Source organism: Sorex araneus, chromosome 2 (genome assembly GCF_027595985.1).
Source record: "Sorex araneus isolate mSorAra2 chromosome 2, mSorAra2.pri, whole genome shotgun sequence".
NCBI lineage: Eukaryota > Metazoa > Chordata > Mammalia > Eulipotyphla > Soricidae > Sorex > Sorex araneus.
In genome coordinates, this window is record NC_073303.1 from 28,886,490 (window position 1) to 28,905,387 (window position 18,898).

Consider the following 18,898-nt stretch of genomic DNA (forward strand, 5'->3'; position numbering starts at 1 on the left):
AAGAGGTGCTGCCACTAGTGAGAGCTGCCTCTGGCCAAAGTGAGCCCAAGAGTGTCCAGAGGGTGGAGGACGCTGCCATTGCCCCTGACCCCGGAAAGAGAGAGCAAGAGCAGAGAGAGTAGGTAGAGCAGAGAGACCTGAGAACGTTGCAGAGAGATCTCACAGAGCAGAGGCAGAGATGCAATCAGAGAGCAGCAAACCTGCCAGGGCCACTGCTTCCAGAGAGGAGTCCTGAGCCGTGGGGGGTGAGCCCTAAGACAGCCTGGTCTCAGAAAAGAGCAGGGAGAGCACAGAGCAAAGGGGAAGCACAGAAAGTCACAGGCTGGCCCTGACCCCAGAGAGCAAAGGAAACCTTAGAGATGTCGGCAGTGAGATCTCTGGGCTATGTGAAGCCCCAAAGAAAACTTCTAGATTCCCCCCACTTCCTGCCTGTCACCCCCCAGTCATTAAAAGAACCATCCATTTAAAACAACATATAAGGATCTTGAGACAGTTTGGGGCTGGAGCGATAGCACAGTGATAGAGCGTTTGCCTTGCACGCAGCCAACGGGTGTTCCATTCCTCTGCCCCTCTTGGAGAGCCCAGCAGGCTACTGAGAGTATCGCGCCCACACAGCAGAGCCTGGCAAGCTACCCGAGGTGTACTCGATATGCCAAAAACAGTAACAGTAAGTCTCACAATGAAACATTACTGGTGCCCGCTCGAGCAAATCGACGAGCAACGGGATGACTGTGACTGTGAGACAGTTTGAGAAAAGTAAATAATTAAAATAAGGTGGGCTGGGAGATGGCTCAAGGGCTAGAATGTTTGCATTGCTGTTTTGCATGCAGGAGTCCTGGGTTTAATCTCAGAGACATCATGGACACCTCTGAGAGAAAGCAACCTGAACATCACTGGTCACAGTTCTCAAGCAGAAAACTGGGAGCAGCTTCTTGGCATGGCCTGATGCGCTTTCATCCCCAACTTCAAAAAAAGAAAAAAGAAAATAAAAGGTAAAACAGAAAAACTACCATAAAATCTCATTTACATATAGGAACCAAAACAATCATCTCATAGGTACAGACTGGCAGCTATCAGAGGAGGCTGAAGGCATGGGTAAAATTAATTATACCTGGTAGAAATTTCCAGGTATAAAATAGTGGGATAGGAGATGATTTCAAATCACCAAATGGAGAACCTATCAGTAGGTTTATCTTTTTATAATCATCTTTGATGCTGCTTTTTGATTGGGTTATCCCAGGAGCTCTAGGTCAAGGGAGAGGGGGAGTGTTCCAGGAACTGGGGTATAGGATTAAGGTGGGTTAGACTTGGGGTTGTGTTATGTGTTGTTGCTGGAAACTACAGGAGTTTGGGTGAGTATTTTTTTTTATAGTAAGTCTTCTCTGGTCCTTAAGGGCCTCCTGCATACTACGATATTTTCTTATGAGAGAAATGCAGTCTTATATTTGGGAGGAAGGTATTCTTCTGAACTGGAGACAAAGTGAATCATCTGGTGATATATTCAAAAAATTGATAGACCTGCTGGACCATACCAATCTTATGAAGGAGCTGAAAACAAAATATCTTCCTTTGTGGTGGATTTTATGGCAATAATCATAATATAAGAGTGAGATGATCCCATTGGTGGAGGAGAATGGACACAGATGGAGGGATGGGTAAACAATCGTGTATGACTGAAATGCAAATATGAAAGTTTATAAGTTTGTAACTGTCCTCCATAGTGATTCACTAAAAAAAAAAAAGAAAAAAAAGAGTGAGATGAGTGTTCTATAAAAACAGAAGTCAGCAAGACCCAGGCTGGAGATCTATGAAGATAGGGAGAACTACTGATTACAATGACTATTGGGGAAGACATACTCAGGACTTAATATTTGTTTTTCTTATGAGAGTTTCTGTCTAGGACATGTGGTCACATGACATTACTAATGTCCATTTTTTGTGTTTTTTTTTTTTTGCGTCACACCTGGCGATGCACAGGGGTTACTCCTGGTTCTGCACTCAGGAATTACTCCTGGCGGTGCTCAGGGGACCATATGGGATGCTGGGAATCGAACCCGGGTTGGCCACAAGCAAGACAAATGCCCTACCCGCTGTGCTATTGCTCCAGCCCCCACTAATGTCAGTTTTTGATACTTGAAGTTTACCTGGCCCCCAAAAGCAGGGAACAAAGGACACTACGGATAGTTTAGTTAAATTGTTGACAGCATTAAAGAAGTTAGCTGAGCAACGAAAGAAATGGTGTACTCCACTTATATATACATTCACTTTTCAGTCCGTTCTTTGCAGTTTGGCTTTTTAACAGTCACTAGAAAGCCTCCTTACATGAGTTTAGCTTGTTAATAAGTCCTCTACCTTGTTAATATATATAATATATTTCATCATTTTTTTCTTAAATTCATTAAATCATTTCTTTGTACTAGAACTCTAAAATTTTCTCCTGATATTTCTCACTCCAATAGATTTGCTTGTGTATGTGGCTTTACTGTATCATTTGCAATAAATATCAAGCTCTGCCATTTGAAGGAAAGGAAATTGTCTAATTACCCCTTCTGATTTTTGATTCTCAGAAGGCATCATAGGCCTGGCAAAAGGTTAATATTTATAGAGTAAACTAGGTGGAATGTATTTAAGGGATATTGTAGAAACCTGTGGAATAAGAGGAAGGAGCCATGAGTGTTTTTCAGATAGATGCTTCTAGTGGTAAGAAGAATGAAGTAAAATTCTATTCCAGCTGTGCTTGGAAGTCAACCTTCCAGAAACATGAGTTAGTTCCAAATGGTTTTGAAGGCTGGAAAGATAAGAAAGTAGTTGGGTAAGGTGCTTGCTTGCACATACCGTGGGTTATACCCCCAGCACAGTCTATGTTTCTGTGAGCATTTCCAAATGGAGTGATCCCTGAGCACAGAGTCAGGAGTAAGCTCTGAACACCTCTAGGTGTGCTCCCTCATTCCCCTCCCTCCCCCAAAAAGCAACAACAAAACCAGAGGCAAAAAATTCTAATGGTTCTGGACCAGAGGGCAATTTTCTGGCTGGCCAGGCCTCTGTCTGTTTGTAATAGAAAAAAGTGCTAAAGTATTGGTTGCTGGTAGTTGGGATAGGGAGGAGCCAATGACGGGTGTCATAGTGCCTTCACTGGTGACTGGAGTCCTGTATTCTTGGAGGTCACCACCTGTTTCTCCTGAGGAGCCTGACCTGGTTCCTGGATCTTTTGTCCCCACAGCACATTTCATGATGCAGGATAAATGCTCATGTCGTTCTTTTTGCCAAGAGGATGGAGCAGGTGCGCCCTCTAGCGTCCTACATCTATAATCAATGTGTGCTAGAGCTCCTTGACAGTGTAGTAGGGGTGTTCGTGACAGTGACGGAACTGGGGAGACCTGATGCAGAGTACTGGAACAGCAGAAGGACTTTCTCCAGCAGCTGCATACTTAACTGGACAGATTCTGTAGACACCACTACATAATTATTCAGAGCTTCCTGATCTGGCAGAGAAGTGAGTGTGTTGGGCTTGAGTGGTAGATTACTAGAGTAAAACATCATCTCTACATGGAGGAAAGAAAGAAATTTATGTTTTCTTCAAACTTGACTATAATGAGGGCGTGCTGATAAGAAAGAACAAATCAATCATAAGGAAGTATTAGTAGGGCCCAAGTTGCAATTCAGTAGGAAAGCGTTTGCTTCACTTGCTGCCAGCCCAGGCTTGATCCTCAGGATCCTTTTTGTTACCTTAAGCCCTGCTAGGAGTGATATCTGAGCACAGAGACGGGAGTCAGTCATGTGTGAGCCCCAAATGAAACGAAACCAAACCGAACCAAACCAACAAACAAAAGCATTAGCCACATTCTTCTCCCTCCCTAGTGCAAATTCCAGTTTACAACTGGTTCACATATCAGGGGCTATTCTCAATATAGGAAAAATTGACATCCTACCCAACATTTTAAAGGAACAGTCATTTTGTCTGTAAGGGTAATTCTGGTTGAAAGGAAAATAACTCAACCAGATATTTGAACTCAGAAGGGTTATTTCTGAACTACTCTTGGTGTGAGGAAATGCAAATTAAGAGGCACAAACTGCATTCTTTGTGTGTGTGTGTGTGAGAGAGAGAGAGAGAGAGAGAGAGAGAGAGATAGAGAGAGAGAGAGACAGAGAGAGAGAGAGAGACAGAGACAGAGACAGAGAGACAGAGAGAGACATAGAGACAGAGAATGGAAACTTTTTTCCTGTTCTACACATCCTGTGGTTTGGCAAGTACCTTCTTGTCCTCAAGACAGGAGATTGGCATGTGTTAGGACAGTCTCTTGCCGAACCTCCTGACAATGGAGTTGATCAGAGACAGGGAGAGGCTGCACACAGAAGCCGAGTTTATTTTCATTCACACAAGGCAGTGTTATATTTCAGTCTTATCTAGCACATAGCATCTGCAGAGGTACATTCCCACATTCCAAGTCTTATCTCTCCTACATGGGACAGAGAAACTCCTGCACAGACTTTTATCCCCCAGACCTTCCAGCTTAGCATTATCTTCAGGGAAACATTTGTTCTAATGTTGCAGCAACCTTGGGTGCTGTCGTGAGCCTAGGGGAGACTGGAGAAGCTGTTTAATTTAATTTAATTTTTGTTGCTTTTTGGGTCACACCTGGTGATGCACAGGGGTTAGTCCTGGCTCTGCGCTCAGAAATTATCCCTTGCAGCGCTCAGGGGACCATAGGGGTGCTGGGAATTGAACCTGGGTTGCTGCGTAGAAGGCAAATGCCCTACCTGCTGTGCTATTGCTCCAGCCCCTGTTTAATTTTAAAATGGCTGTGCCTTTGTCTCAACTCAAAATGGTTTCACTACTGCCTCACACATGTAAATGAGTTGGGGACTTTCCAGGGTCAGAAAAGAAATGTTTCAATATCTGACACACCTCAGCAACTTCTACTTCTGGGAACCTAATTTTATTTCACAGTTTCCCCTGTGATCAGATATCCAGTGGTATCTTGCTTGCTGATCCCAGCTCACACTGACCTCAACCCTCTGTGCTCCTTTCTCCAGGGAAAATCCTGCACCTTTGATTCATTTTAATACAGTTACTAGGATTCCAGAGACTTATATGCTGTTTCCTCTTCTCATCCCCAGATTAAGGACTGGCAGTAGAGAGGATGTTGATGATTGGTGTCTGTTGAAAGAAAACCTAAGAAACTAAGATGAGCTTTATCCATATACCCATTATTGGTGCAGTTGTAGAGCTTATTTGTATACTAATACCAATTAAAAGCCAATTAAAATTTTATACAGAAATTTTATATTTTATATATAACAACAATCATGACTAAAGAAATACAGATTTTTTTTGGCTTTTTGGGTCACACCTAGCAATGCTCAGGACTGACTCCTGGCTCTGTACTCAGGAATCACTCCTGGTGGTGCTTAGGGGACCATATGAAATGCTGGGAATCGAACCCGAGTTGGCCGCATGCAAGGCAAATGCCCTACCCACTGCACTACCACTCCAGCCCCCCCAAAATACAGATTTTAAGCAACTTAACCAAAAAAGGGTGCAACATTCTGTGTTTATAATAACTCTTGTACTCTCCTGGGAGGTTGTAAGAACATGTAAGCCATATGGTTCTGTAAAGTTGTCTATGGACTATTGCAGACATCTGCATTTAATGTTTTGGTTCTACATGAACTGTCATTTACAACAGGCTAAATATATGTTGTTAATGCCTCAATGTGTGTTATGTTAGCTCCAAGATCTAAAGAAAGCAAAAAGAAATAAGAGGAAAAAGCAGGTGTTCTGCAATGCAAGATCCATCAAACCTTTCATCTCTTTAAGGTTGGCAGTTTTGGCAGGGAGTCTTGGATATGCCCTCATGTCTAAAGAAACCCATATATAATGATCTAACCAGTCAGGTGGTAGCTAGGTCTTGCCTATACCCACTGGACTTCCCCTGAAGTTCACTAAATTCTGGAGTGTCTCTGTCAATATCAAACCAATCAGATTCTTTTGTTTGCTTAGTTTTGGTTTTGGGATCACATCTGTCAGTGTTCAGCTGCGAAACCTCTTATAGTCTATCCCACTGATGTACCTAAAACAGCACACATGTGTTTTGTTTTAACATACTTGCTTGTATTCTCTTATATACATTCTCCTTCCCTTTCGGAGAGCCCGGCAAGCTACCTAGAGTATCCCACCCACACAGCAGAGCCTGGCAAGCTCCCCATGGTGTATTTGATATACCAAAAACAGTAACAATAACGGGTCTCATTCCCCTGACCCTGAAAGAGCCTCCAATATGGCACTGTTGGGAAGGATGAGTAAGGAGAGGCTGCTTAAAGCTCAGGGCTGGGATGAGTGGAGACTTTACTCGAGCCCTCTTGAGCAAATCGATGAACAATGGGATAACAGTGATAAAGTGATACAGTGTTTTGTCAGTGTTCAGGATTTGTTTTGATTTTAGGTATCACTCTTGGCAGCTGGAGGGACCACATGTGATGCCAGGGATCAAACCCAGATCAGCTTCATGCAAGGCAAGTGGGTAGACCAGCTCTACCCAAGGTATTATCCCTCTGGCCCCAGTCAAATTCTTTTAAGCAAATAATGACATGGTGTGAGTTCAACATATGTGGGGATGAGTAACACATGTAATTGGTGGCTGAGAGATGATGCCCCATGTTCCCCAGGTCTCCCTAACAGAGGTACAAATTTCATGTAAAGTTAACATATTGGTGAAAAGATGTATGCAATGGTGTTTTAAAGAGTCTTTAGGGCTGGAAGCTAGTTCAACTGGTAGAACACATGAAAATCATATGCAAGACCCTAGTGATTCCTGATACTGAACAGGCGACCGGACACTGTCGAGTGTCTCTCCTGTTACCTGAGCACAGCCAGCTCCGAGCACTGAGCCATTAGGTCTGAACTGATAAACCAATTATTTCAGGGTGTGAACTCAGACTGGGGTAGATATTTATAGTTTTTTAAAAGCCTTTGCAGAAAGTGTGGAACACTGATGAACAGAGGCCCTGCACTATAGCTTTTTTTCCTCCTGTGACCTTGAATTATACTGTGGTTGCAGTGATAGTCCTGGCAGGATAGGGGTGTCACAGGGACTTGTACAGAAAATCATTAGCCCCTTCTTTAAATAGGACTGACTTAAGAGTTTTTGGCTCTCTATGGTTGCCAGCTTCAGTAGATGTTATTGGACATTGGAAAGGAATTTATTAATCTACTGTCATTTACATAGTCTCAGTGAAATGGATTCTTCCAAAAATTTGTAGAGGTTATAATCCACATTTTGTAAAAAGAAAAAAAAACTTAATTTAATAATTCCTCAATGTGTGAGGCTGCAAATATTTGAGTTGGTTTTGAATTTAAACACATTTTTACTTGGGTGTAATATGACTTACATTATTCAAGAAGGTATTGTCCAATAAAGATATAGAGGATCTTTATACTGTGAAAAACATGACAAATTTCAATTTTTACTGCGGGAAATAGATGAAGAGGAGTTTGCAGACTGTTGTGAGAGAATCAGTCTTCTCTACCATTTATTATGTTTTCATACTCTGAAGGAGAAAAAATTTGGTTTTGGTAAGGTTTAGAATTGAAAATGTAGACACAATATCAATCAAAGCTATTTTGTCTTAATATGTCTTTTGTATCTTTACTAAAATCTCAGTTTTATCTAAGATATTGGACAGGAGAATGAGATGACTCAAGTCCCACAAGACATTTGTATTCTCACAGTAAATTAGTCTTTTGTTTGCACCTAAACTTCTTATTAATTTTTACTGCCTTCTTCCTTATTCTGTAATCTTTCTACTAATGCCAAGTTTGTTGCAGAAAAGGAAAATTCCAGAATTTCTAGTATAATGGAAATCTGATCTAATTTTATAATCACGCTGCTGAGTCTGCTCAGTTATTTGTTGGAGAGTCATAATCTTACTGGCCTTATTCTTGCCCCCATCTGTCTGTCTGTCTGTCTGTCTGTCTGTCTGTCTGTCTGTCTATCTATCTATCTATCTATCTGTCTATCTAACTGGTCAATTAACTAAATAGCTGAATGTGACTGATGCTTTGTATGAAGTGCTGTTCAGTTGAAATCATGTTTAATTAGTTTAAATCATGTTAAATTAAATCATGTTTAATCATGTTTAATTCTGTTTAATTAGGATATTTGATATTTCACCTAATGCTGGACTGAGCCATTGTTTGATGACCTTGGAAGGAACTTGCAGGCATACTTTGATTTGAAGGCTTTTCTCAGATTTTGCAAAATAATGTGGGATGTTAAAAGAAGGAGTAGGAGAGCTGCCTGAATAATCACTCCAATTTAGAAAGACTTCCTGCTCAAGTTCTACTACACATGCATTGAAATAACATGGTCCTGTTGCCTCCAAGGAACAATCAAGGAATGCATCTCAGCCTTTGTTCTTTTGTTTAACTTTTGACCTAGGTCATTACAAATGCATACACAAAAGTTTTATTTTGGTATGAGAAGTGAGTGCTCTGTGTTGCCCACCTTCCTGTGAGATCTCCTTTTATAAAATCTGCCCATGAACTGAGAAAATGACAAGTGCGAACTGCATGTGTGTCATGCATGAAGTTTGCTAGGGTGCCTTCAGAGGACTTGTTATCTAGTGCTCTATTTACTTCAGTGTTGGGTGTTTTACTTTCCATTAAAAAATACTCCTTTAAGCTGGACAAATAACTATAGACTATGAATTGTGGATAAGATGGGTTGTAGGGTCTCAATTTTCCCAACATTACCCTCCACAAAGTGTTCGGGTGCCAGTTAATTGACTTCATATGCATCAGCTGGATAAGCCAATAGTAACTACTCTAGTTGGATTTCCTTGTGAGACCAATCCATGCCCAGGGCAAAACCCTTAGCCTCCTGCTTGGTCATCAGTTTACTGACAATATCTACATTGCTGGTAGGAACTGTTGTCTCTTTTCTTCAGGGCTTACTAACCCGCATTAGAAAGAAATATTTGTCTTGCAAAATAAATCTGATATTTTAAGAAGAGGGAAAACACTAAGCTCAAACCCCCTCATCACCATCCTGCCTTCTTTTGGATTCTTTCACCTGAGGAAAAAAATTCTTCTCAGTGGCTTTCCCTTGAGGAAAACTTCTCCTGTTAGTTGTACCAGAGTGATCTTACAAGAATTTTATTTGTCTTGTCTTTTCAACTATGCCAGTCAAGAAGAAAAAAAAAGTGGGGGAAATCTTCCTGAAAATCATTTCGGTTTTCTGCTAGCAGAACCGATAGAACAGTATTTTATTGTGCCCTCTAATAACCAGAGGATAGAAAGAATTTTCCTTTGTTTCTCTCTTTGCTGGGAAACTGTAGAGATGGACCAATTTCTCCTGAATGCCAAAGAGAAAACTGGAAAAGAACCAGAAGAAAGCTTTCCTGTAAAAAGTTATTTTCTACTTACAGGGGCTAAAGAAATCATCAACTCTGAAAATTACCTTCTTGTAGTTTTTAACTGAAAGTTTGGAAGGTCCAGTCAGGGTCATTCTTAACTTTTCTCTTAGTACCCCCACAGAATAGGATCCTACGTTGGGAGTTGTATTACAATAACAGTGGGTACCTGGTTTCAAATTTATGTAGCTACATGTGATCAGATAGCATTTCTGCAGTCCCACTCTAGTCATTATTAGTGTAAATGTAATTTTTCTTAGACTAGATGCTGAAGGCCTGCAGGGAGAGAAACCAAGGCAATTTATACAGAGATTTCTGGTTAGCTGCTTTCCTCCCTCCCCAAAGCAAATTCCAGCTTACATACAGTTGTGACAGGTGAGCTCTACTCAATAGAAGGAAAGGTTACCTCATATCAGCATTTTAAAATGACAAAACATTATGTTGTGATGACATATTATCATTCTTAATATCCCGACTTTGTATAAAAATGCAGAGTCTGAATTCAAGAGAGTACCTCTAAGGCAAAAACTTTCTAAGTCCAAAGAAATGAAAATTAAGAGACAAAAACTCATTATAAGATTTCCTTTGTTTGGCTGAAAGCTTTTTAATTGCTGTCTCTTCATGTCACCTCCTTTAAGCAAGAAGCTAAAATGTTGTTAGCCAGACCTACACCGCTTTCTAGAGTCATCGAGCAGTTTTGCTTGTATTTAGTTGCATGATTGACTAAAAAAAAAAATCTGCTAACTTATCTCCTCTGTTCAACTTTATTTCACAGAAACATTGTGGTGTGTGTGTGTGTGTGTGTGTGTGAGAGAGAGAGAGAGAGAGAGAGAGAGAAAGAGAGGGAGAGAGAGGAAGAGAGAGGGGGAGAGAGAGGAAAGAGATACACAGGCAGAGAGAGGGGGAGGGAGGAGAGATTCTGTGATTCTTTTGTATTGAGGTCGGTGAATTTTGGAGTACTGTGTGTGGAGTATAAAGCAAGGTTGAAACAGAGTGTAAGTAGTGGGGAAGTAGGTCTGGGTGGGGAGGCAAAGCATGTTTGCAGTGGGAGCAGTGCAGACAGCAGGCTTCAGGCAATGGTGGCCACTGTGTGGAGAGGAGGTGATGTCACTTATGCCAGCCTAGAGTCTGGAGATGGAGGAAGCAGTGAGTAGGTGGTTAGACAGGTGTTGGAGTGATGGTTTAGGGAGGGAGAGATGATGGATGTAAAGCTTGGAGGAGACAACAATGAGGCCGCTCACAATCTGTTCTTGCCTTACATCCTTCTAGCACAGAATCCCCTGGAGTCAGTATACCTGTGCATGAGAGCTTATTTGAGGGACTAGAGAGATAGCTCAAAGGTCAAGGGATCAAGCCTTGCATGAACAGAAACCCAAGATTGATAATCCCTTCAGCACCTCTGGGTGCGGCCTGGGTCCCACAGCAGTGCTGAGTCTGAGCAGCATGGCGTCGCTCATCCCAGGCCTGGGACACACCCTGGTTGCCGAGTGTTACCAAGAGCACTGCTTATGAGGCTTCTTAGGAGGTGATCCAAAGCAGAATTTAATTAAGGGGAAAAAATGTACACACTGGGGCTGGAGTGATAGCATGGTGGGTAGGGCGTCTGCCTTGCACGCAACGAACCCGGGTTCGATTCCCAGCATCCAATATGGTCCCCCGAGCACCGCCAAGAGTAATTCCTAAGTGCTAGAGCCAGGAGTAACCCCTGTGTATGGCTGTATGTGACCCCAAAAGCCTAGAAACAATGAGACGACAGTGCTACAGTGCTATACTAATTTTTGAGATGGGGAATATCTAAGTAACCTTTTTGTTTTTGGCTTCTATGTCTAAAATTTCTTGTTTTATTTTTTAGTGTTCTTTTGCGTCGATTAAATAAAGGAAAATAAAAATCAACTTTTTGAATTGCAACTTTGTTTTTTTTTAATTTTTTATTGTGGAAAGTTACAAAGTTACAAAGTTTTCAGGTTTAAATCTCAGTTATACAATGCTCGAATACCCATCCCTTCACCAGTGCTCATATTCCACCACCAAGAATCCCAGTATAGCTCCACCCCGCCCCCTCACACCCCAAACCCCCCCACGCCCCTAGCCCCCCCACCCTAACCCCCCCCCGCCTGTGTAACTAATAAATTTCACTTTATTTCACTTTGATTGCATACAATATTTCAACAAAACTCACTATTATTGTTTGGAGAGTCTCTCCCCTAAAGTCAGACCTGCTGAAAAGGAAGCATTAGATAATTTGTTTTCCATTGCTGAGGATGAAGAAGTATGAGGTCGAGTGACCACACTTAGCGGCCTCTCAGTTTTGGGTTTCTGTAATTAATATTTTAGTAACTAAGTCCAGAGAGATATCTGCCAGAAGTTGAATCATTGCCAACTTGTACTTCTCAGTTACATTATATTCCACATATGAGTGCAATCTTTCTATGTCTGTCTCTTTCTTTCTGACTCATTTCACTCAACATGATATTTTCCATGTTGATCCACTTGTATGCAAATTTCATGACTTCATGTTTCCTGACAGCTACATAGTATTCCATTGTGTAAATATACCAGAGTTTCTTTAGCCAATCATCTGTTTTCGGGCACTCTGGTTTTTTCCATATTGTGAATTGCAACTTTGTTAATATATTGTTTGTTTTGTTTTTGCTGTTTAGGCCATACCCTGAGGCAATCAGCACTTACCTCTGACTCTGTGCTCAGGGATCAAAGCTGGTAGGGCTCAAGTAACCATAGGGGATGGTGGGGACTGAATCTAAATTGGCCCTGTGCAAGGCAAGTTTCATAACTGATTACTATTGCTCTGGTCCCTTGTTAACATGTTGATATTAGTATCCTTACAATATTAGTAGTGCTTAAGTAGTTGAACATATTTTTTTTTTCTTTTTGGGTAACCCCCAGCAATGCACAGGGGTTACTCCTGACTCATGCGCTCAAGAATTACTCCTGGCAGTGCTTGGGGGACCATATGGGATGTTGGGAATCAAACCCGGGTGGGCCGCGTGCAAAGCAAACGCCCTACCCGCTGTGCTATCGCTCCAGCCCCAAACACATTTATTTTTAAGAGTATTTTAAGTGTTACCAGTTTACATGCCTTGCATGCTCTCCATGTGTATTCGTGGCAAATCGATGATCAACGGGATGACAGTAATACAGTGGTACAGTGATCAGTTTACATAACATTTTCCTTTGTTAGATCTATTTTCAGTATGCTCAAAGTAAGTTGAAAATTTGCACTTTAATTTAAATATATTTTTTAAATTAACTTAGAATTTTTCTGAGGCTCTTGGTTTTCCCCCTGCATATTTATTTACAATGACTTTTCTTTCCTAAAGTTTACCTTTCATCCATGTTTTTCTTCTAGGTTTTTTCCTCTGAATTTGTGAGATCTATGTACATGATACTCAAGCCGCAGAGTGAGCACATCAAGAGCCAGCAGCTGGCTGTCCCCCTGACTGGCTCATCTACAACTTAGGCAAGTTCTCCCCCAAGATGTCAAGATGCAGAACCCCCTGCCCCTCCTCCCGCCCCCCCCCCCCCCGCCCTCCAGGAGCCAGAGCCCCGGAAGAGGCGGCAGTGACAGGGCATATCATTGGAGGAGAATGGATGGGCCAGGCAAAGCCTGGAGGCAGGACATGCCTTCCTGCACCATCAGGGGCCAGGGGTTTGCCAGCTCCGGAGGGTCCTAGTAACGTAGGCGGGCAGGAAGGCAGAAAGATAGGGAAGGGCCCTTCCCAAGGCAATGGCAGTAAATCTCCTGGGAAGTAATAGCCCTGAACTCAAGGAGAACTGGTGCCAGTCTGTAACAGACACTGAGGAGGCTGGACCAACCCCCTCCAACAGAAGCTCCTGCAGAAACCAAAGGCCAGGAAAGGAATTTCAAAGAAGACCATCACCACTCCCAACCGCCTTGGTAACCTCCCTAGCAAGGGACTTTTACTTAGGTAGAAGCCCCACATGGGGGCAGATTGGAGAAACCCTAAAAAGGCCACCTTGAACAAAGGAAGCACGCATATATGCTGCCCGAGTCCATGTGCTGCTTCTGCCTATGTGGCCGAGCACATTCGGTGCCTTAGCACAGGTGTCTCCCGCATCTCCCCTCTGGAGATATGGACTTTCACACTTTCCTGTCTAATGTTGGGATGTGTGTAGGGGCTCTCTCTGCCCTTGGAGAAGCCCAGGCTCCTCTCTCTCTCTCTCTCTCTCTCTCTCTCTCTCTCTCTCTCTCTCTCTCTCTCTCTCTCTCTCTCTCGGGCAGGTTACTCTCCACTCTCTCCCACGTTCTCTTCCTCCTTCCCTTCAAAACCTCCAAATAAAGACTGTAATTTTCACTGCTCCTCTACTCCTGAAATTCCTTTCTGCAAGACGAGACAAGAACCCAGTAACCCTGGATTCTGGGTAGTAGAGGCAGATCAGGAGAAAGTGACCGTCTTTCTCCTTCTCACTACACATGAGCCACCCGTGGGGCCCACCAACGTCACTGGCAGCCGTTAGGGGGGAAGTGGGAAGAGGAAGGGGGTGGAGTTGAGCCGCTGTCTTTTTTGGGAGGTGTGTGTGGTTGCTGTAAATCACTTTTCTGTTGAAGGGAGGGCGCTGGTAACAGGAGAGAGCTCTAGGTGAGGGAATGTGTCTCTTATGAGTCACCATTTGGTAGGGATTAGCCAGGCCCTGCTAGTCAATCGTCCACTAATAAACCATTAAAGGACGGTACAGCACATGGGAGGGGGAACCGACTCAACTGGACTGCCGGTGGAGTGGGGTGTGCAATGAATACACGAAGGCCTCGTTCCCGTCTCTGCCCCCATGCCTGATAGGTAAAGGGTTTGTGGGAAGTGAAATCGTGACTTACTGCCTGATGGTTTCTAATGATCTTCCCTGTTCTCAAAGAGACTTGACATGAGAAGGTTTGCATTTTCTCATTTCGCTTTTGTCCAATTCTCTTCCCGATGTCACTGATTAGAACGGCTCTCTCCAGGAAAATCCGCAATTGGATTAATGTGCAAACCTAAAGTGAGATGAAGGGACAGCTCTGAGGACAAATACGTAAAGAAAAGCCTCTGCTCTTTAAAGATTTCATTTTTATAACCCAGATTTCAACAGACTCACATCTAAAGAGCATAAAACCCACAACCCCTAGAATTTCATGCAATTTGGTGGTTGTTGTTGACTATCAAAGAGCATTTTGGGAAACATTGGAAGGAAAATATTATTTTGAATGTAACAGATACCATTTGTTTAATTTGTTAGATATTTAGGTGATCTTTACAGTAGTTGAGGTCCATAGGATTTATTGAAATATAGCCTATTTTCAATTTTTCATAGCATTCATATCTGTGGAAATTAATAAATTAATTCTGTGAATTAAAGATGCTTGTGGAATACAAATCAATGTGATGCTTGGTATAATTTACCAAAATGTTGCATGCTTGCCTTAAAACTGAAAGACCCCTCTCAGTATCTATATTGCAAACCATAATGTCCAAAAGTAGAGATAGAGTATGGGGGAAATTGTCTGCCATAGAATCAGGGGGAGGGTTGGAAAGGGGGAGGACATTGGTGGTGGAAAATGTGCACTAGTGGAGGGATGGGTATTTGATCATTGCATAACTGAAACTCAAACATGAAAGCTTTGTAACTGTATCTCATGGTGGTTCAGTTTAAAAAAAGAAACAAAACTGAAAGACCACAAACTTAGAAAATGCTAGAGTTTTGCCTCTGTAAAAATGTTTGTGGCTAAAACGGAGTTAGATCTGCTATGTTTAAACTGTCTTAACAGAAGAACAAAGGAAAAGAATCTGAAAAAAATTTTATGAGTTCTCTATGTGGTATGATTGACATTGCTGATATTTATTTGCCTTCAATTTGTGGCTTATATGCTTACTGTGTTTATTATTTTCACATTATGAATTTAGAGGTTTTAATGTAATAAAAAAAGACTACAGAATTGTTAGCAATGATTTACTTCTAGTCTTAAATCTACTTTTATTAAAACATTGTTTTCTCTCAGGTTTTTCCTATTTACTAAAAGGAACTATGTTTTGTGTCTTGAAATATGGAAGTGTCAGGCATTGTATCAAACATTCAACATACATGTTAACAAGTCCCAGACCTAATTCCAAACTCAAAAGTTAGCTTAGAAAGAAATATCATTATAAAGTAATAAAAATTACAATGAAATGTTTGCTTTGCAAATGAGAGGGACTCTTTAACAGCGCACTTCTAAAAAAATTTTATAAAAAAATTGAATCAATTTCTTTCCTCCTAGCCCTTTCTTATTGGACTCAAGCTTTTATTATAGTTCCACTTAAAAAGTTACTTAGAGTAAGAGGGGAATTGTCTGCATAGAGTCAGGGGGAGGAGTGAGACCAGGTGGGGGGTGGATACTGGGGACATTGGTGGTGAAAAATGTGCACTGGTGGAGGGATGGGTGTTTGATCATTGTATGACTGAAACTCATGAAAGCTTTGTAACTCTAGCTCATGATGATTCAATTAAAAAAAAAAGTTATTTGGTAAGTTATTAGCTAGGTAAGGTAGAATTATAAGCCCTTTATAAGTGAGAAGGCTGAGGAACAGAGGAATTTCCAAATACTCATGACATCAGCTGGTCACAGGTAAAATATGAATTTGAATCCAAAGGAGGCTGCTCTGGCAATCATTCTATGAGAATAAACTCACAAACTTTCTCAGCATCTCTCAAATGTAGTGGGCCCGTGCTGTGGGATTTGAGTCAATGTTTGTGACAGTAACTCCTCCTGGACCACATGCCCAGCATTGTAGCAGGCGTGACTTACACTGAAGTCGGGGCTGAAAGAGAAAGGCAGCCAAGCAAGGAGATTTACTACTTCCTCTCTTTTCCCTCCTATCTGAGCCCACAGTAACTGTGTTTCCTGCAAAGACCCAGCCCCCGCAGCACCACGACCTCCTGGTCTGCTGTGTGAATGGTTTCTATCCGGGTCACATAGAAGTCAGGTGGTTCCAGAATGGCCAGGAAGAGGAGGCTGGGGTTATCTCCACGGGCCTCATCCCCAGTGAAGACTGGACCTTCCAGACACTGATGATGCTTGAAACGTTTTTTCAAAGTGGAGACAACTACAGCTGCCAAGTGGATCAAGCCTGAAGAGCCAGTCACAGTGAAATGGAGTGAGTAGATTTCTGATCTCGCTAAGAAAGGGGGCATGTTTATCCCTGACTGTAACATATTTCCTCCATAACTTATTTTCACTTGCTCCATGGTCTCCCCTCCTTCAGCACATGTCTATTGCGGGTGACCTATGGTAGTTCCTTAAAAGCTTGTCTATATTCCCTATGAAGGCATTTATCTTGGGAGGTTGATAAAAAGAACTGTTCCTATTTTAAGCCTGTTACATTGATAGAGATCTTGATATTCCCTTTGCCTGGGTACCAGTCCCCTGTATCAGACTGGGCTTGCACACTGTTGATTTGAGTTTTTCACTGATATAAAAAGAGGCACATCCTTTATACCTTAGGAGTCTTCTTGACATAAGAGGCATCTGTTTGGTTTCAGCTCCGCATTTTGTTACTGTCACCACAGACAAACCACTCAACCTCATTGAGTTACAGACTCTTTGTCTGTCAGATGTGAAGTAGAGATCTTATGTTAAGGTCTCAATATTTCAATAAATGTGATTACTGAACCTCGCAACTACTAGTTATCTTTTCAGTTATGGCTGATTATCCTAATTTTTCCAGGGATACTTTTTTTTCTTCCATCCACAATTTTAATCTAAGAATCTCAATTAAAAAAGTTAGTTCAGGGGGCTGGAGTGATAGCACAGCGGGTAGGGCGTTTGCCTTGCACGCGGCCGACCCGGGTTCGAATCCCAGCATCCCATATGGTCCCCCGAGCACCGCCAGGAGTAATTCCTGAGTGCATGAGCCAGGAGTGACCCCTGTGCATCGCTGGGTGTGACCCAAAAAAAGCAAAAAAAAAAAAAAAAAGTTAGTTCAGATAAACTTCACTAAAATTAGTTGCTTCCCTCAGGAGCACAGTCTGATTTTGCATAGAGAAAGATGCTGAGTGGAAATTGCGAACTTTGTTCTGGGTCTGCTCTTTCTTGGGGCTGGACTCTGCTAACTTTAGGCATCAGAAAGGTAAGAAACTTCTTGGTCATTGAGACTCTTCACAGGCTTTCCTGGGGGGAAAAATGTTCTTCGCACAATTCAGTTTTCTCTCTGTCAGTGGCCCTGTTAAAAAATGTTTTTTTTTCTCCAATTGACCTCAAATTTCCTTGAAATCAAAACTCAACATTTCATGTATGGTATGCTGAAACATACAAGATTAGGAACTTCAGCGTTAAAAATAAAGTTGTCATTCAGGGAGATATCAGGTAAAAATCTAGGGGCAAATGCAGGAAGTGCTATTAAGATTGAGGAAATTACACTGGATTCAAATGATAGAAACTTCACAGGTTACAGAATTTCAGTTTCACTTATCACTGCCATCCCGTGATGTTAATGTAGCACTGCCAAAATCTTAGGGTGGGTCCGGGCTGGGGTCATTGTATCTGGGGTTAGATTTACCTTCATTATTTACTAATTTTTTTTAACTGACCGTCATAACATATGAGTATGCTTTTGTGGTCCAATTGTACACCTCCCTAAAGTGTATGTTACTGTTTCACAACCAGAAATATCCTTCCACAGCAGTATAATGAGCTCTTTACCACTTCAGTTTCCACTCCCTAGTAGTCTCAGCCCTACGATACCTCCATATAATTTAATAAAATTATTACTTCTCTTTTCTAGGAAACTCTGAACTTCAGCCAACAGGTCCCCTTTAACAAACATGTTGGGCTTCCCTAGAATAGATGACAGAGGTGACGAAACAGAAGTCAGAGACTGGGAAGATAGTATAGCAGGTGAAGCATTAACCTTGCCTGTGGTTGAAAGGGGTTTGGTCCCTGAAATCCCAAATGGTTTCCTGAGAACTTCCAGAAGTGATCTGTGATCACAGAGCAAGGAGTAAATTCTGAAAACTGACTGGCATGCCCCCCCCCCCAAAAAAAAACAATGGACAATTAAACCAAAACTAGAACCAAAAACAAAACACCCCAGAATTGGAGCAATAGCACAGCGGGTAGGGCATGTGCCTTGCACGAGGCCTACTTGGGTTAGATTCCCAGCACCCAATATGGTCCTCTGAGCACTGCAGGAGTACTTCCTGAGTGTAAAGCCAAGAGTAACCCCTGTGAATTTCTGGGTATAACCCAAAAAGCAAATAACCCCCCCAAAAAACAAACAAAACTAAAACAAAAAACACCCCCCCCAAAGGAAAGAAAACAAAGCCCAAACTAAACCAAACCAAAAAACAAAAACTCAGAAACGAAGGATAATAGGTTAGATTTGGATGTGACTTCTGATCTAAAAGTTTATACTAAAACTGGTCTCCACTAATTAAAGCTGTGTTCTCTAAAATGGTATTAGCATAGTATGATATGGGAATATTTCTCTTTCTTATACAG

The 18,898-nt window shown here is 41.9% G+C and overlaps 1 pseudogene; it reads left to right on the forward strand.

Annotated features, from left to right (window-relative positions):
• The first annotated feature begins 2,669 nt into the window (after positions 1-2,669).
• LOC101541027 (H-2 class II histocompatibility antigen, E-S beta chain-like) lies at positions 2,670-18,217 on the forward strand (annotated as a pseudogene).
• Positions 18,218-18,898: the final 681 nt, after the last annotated feature.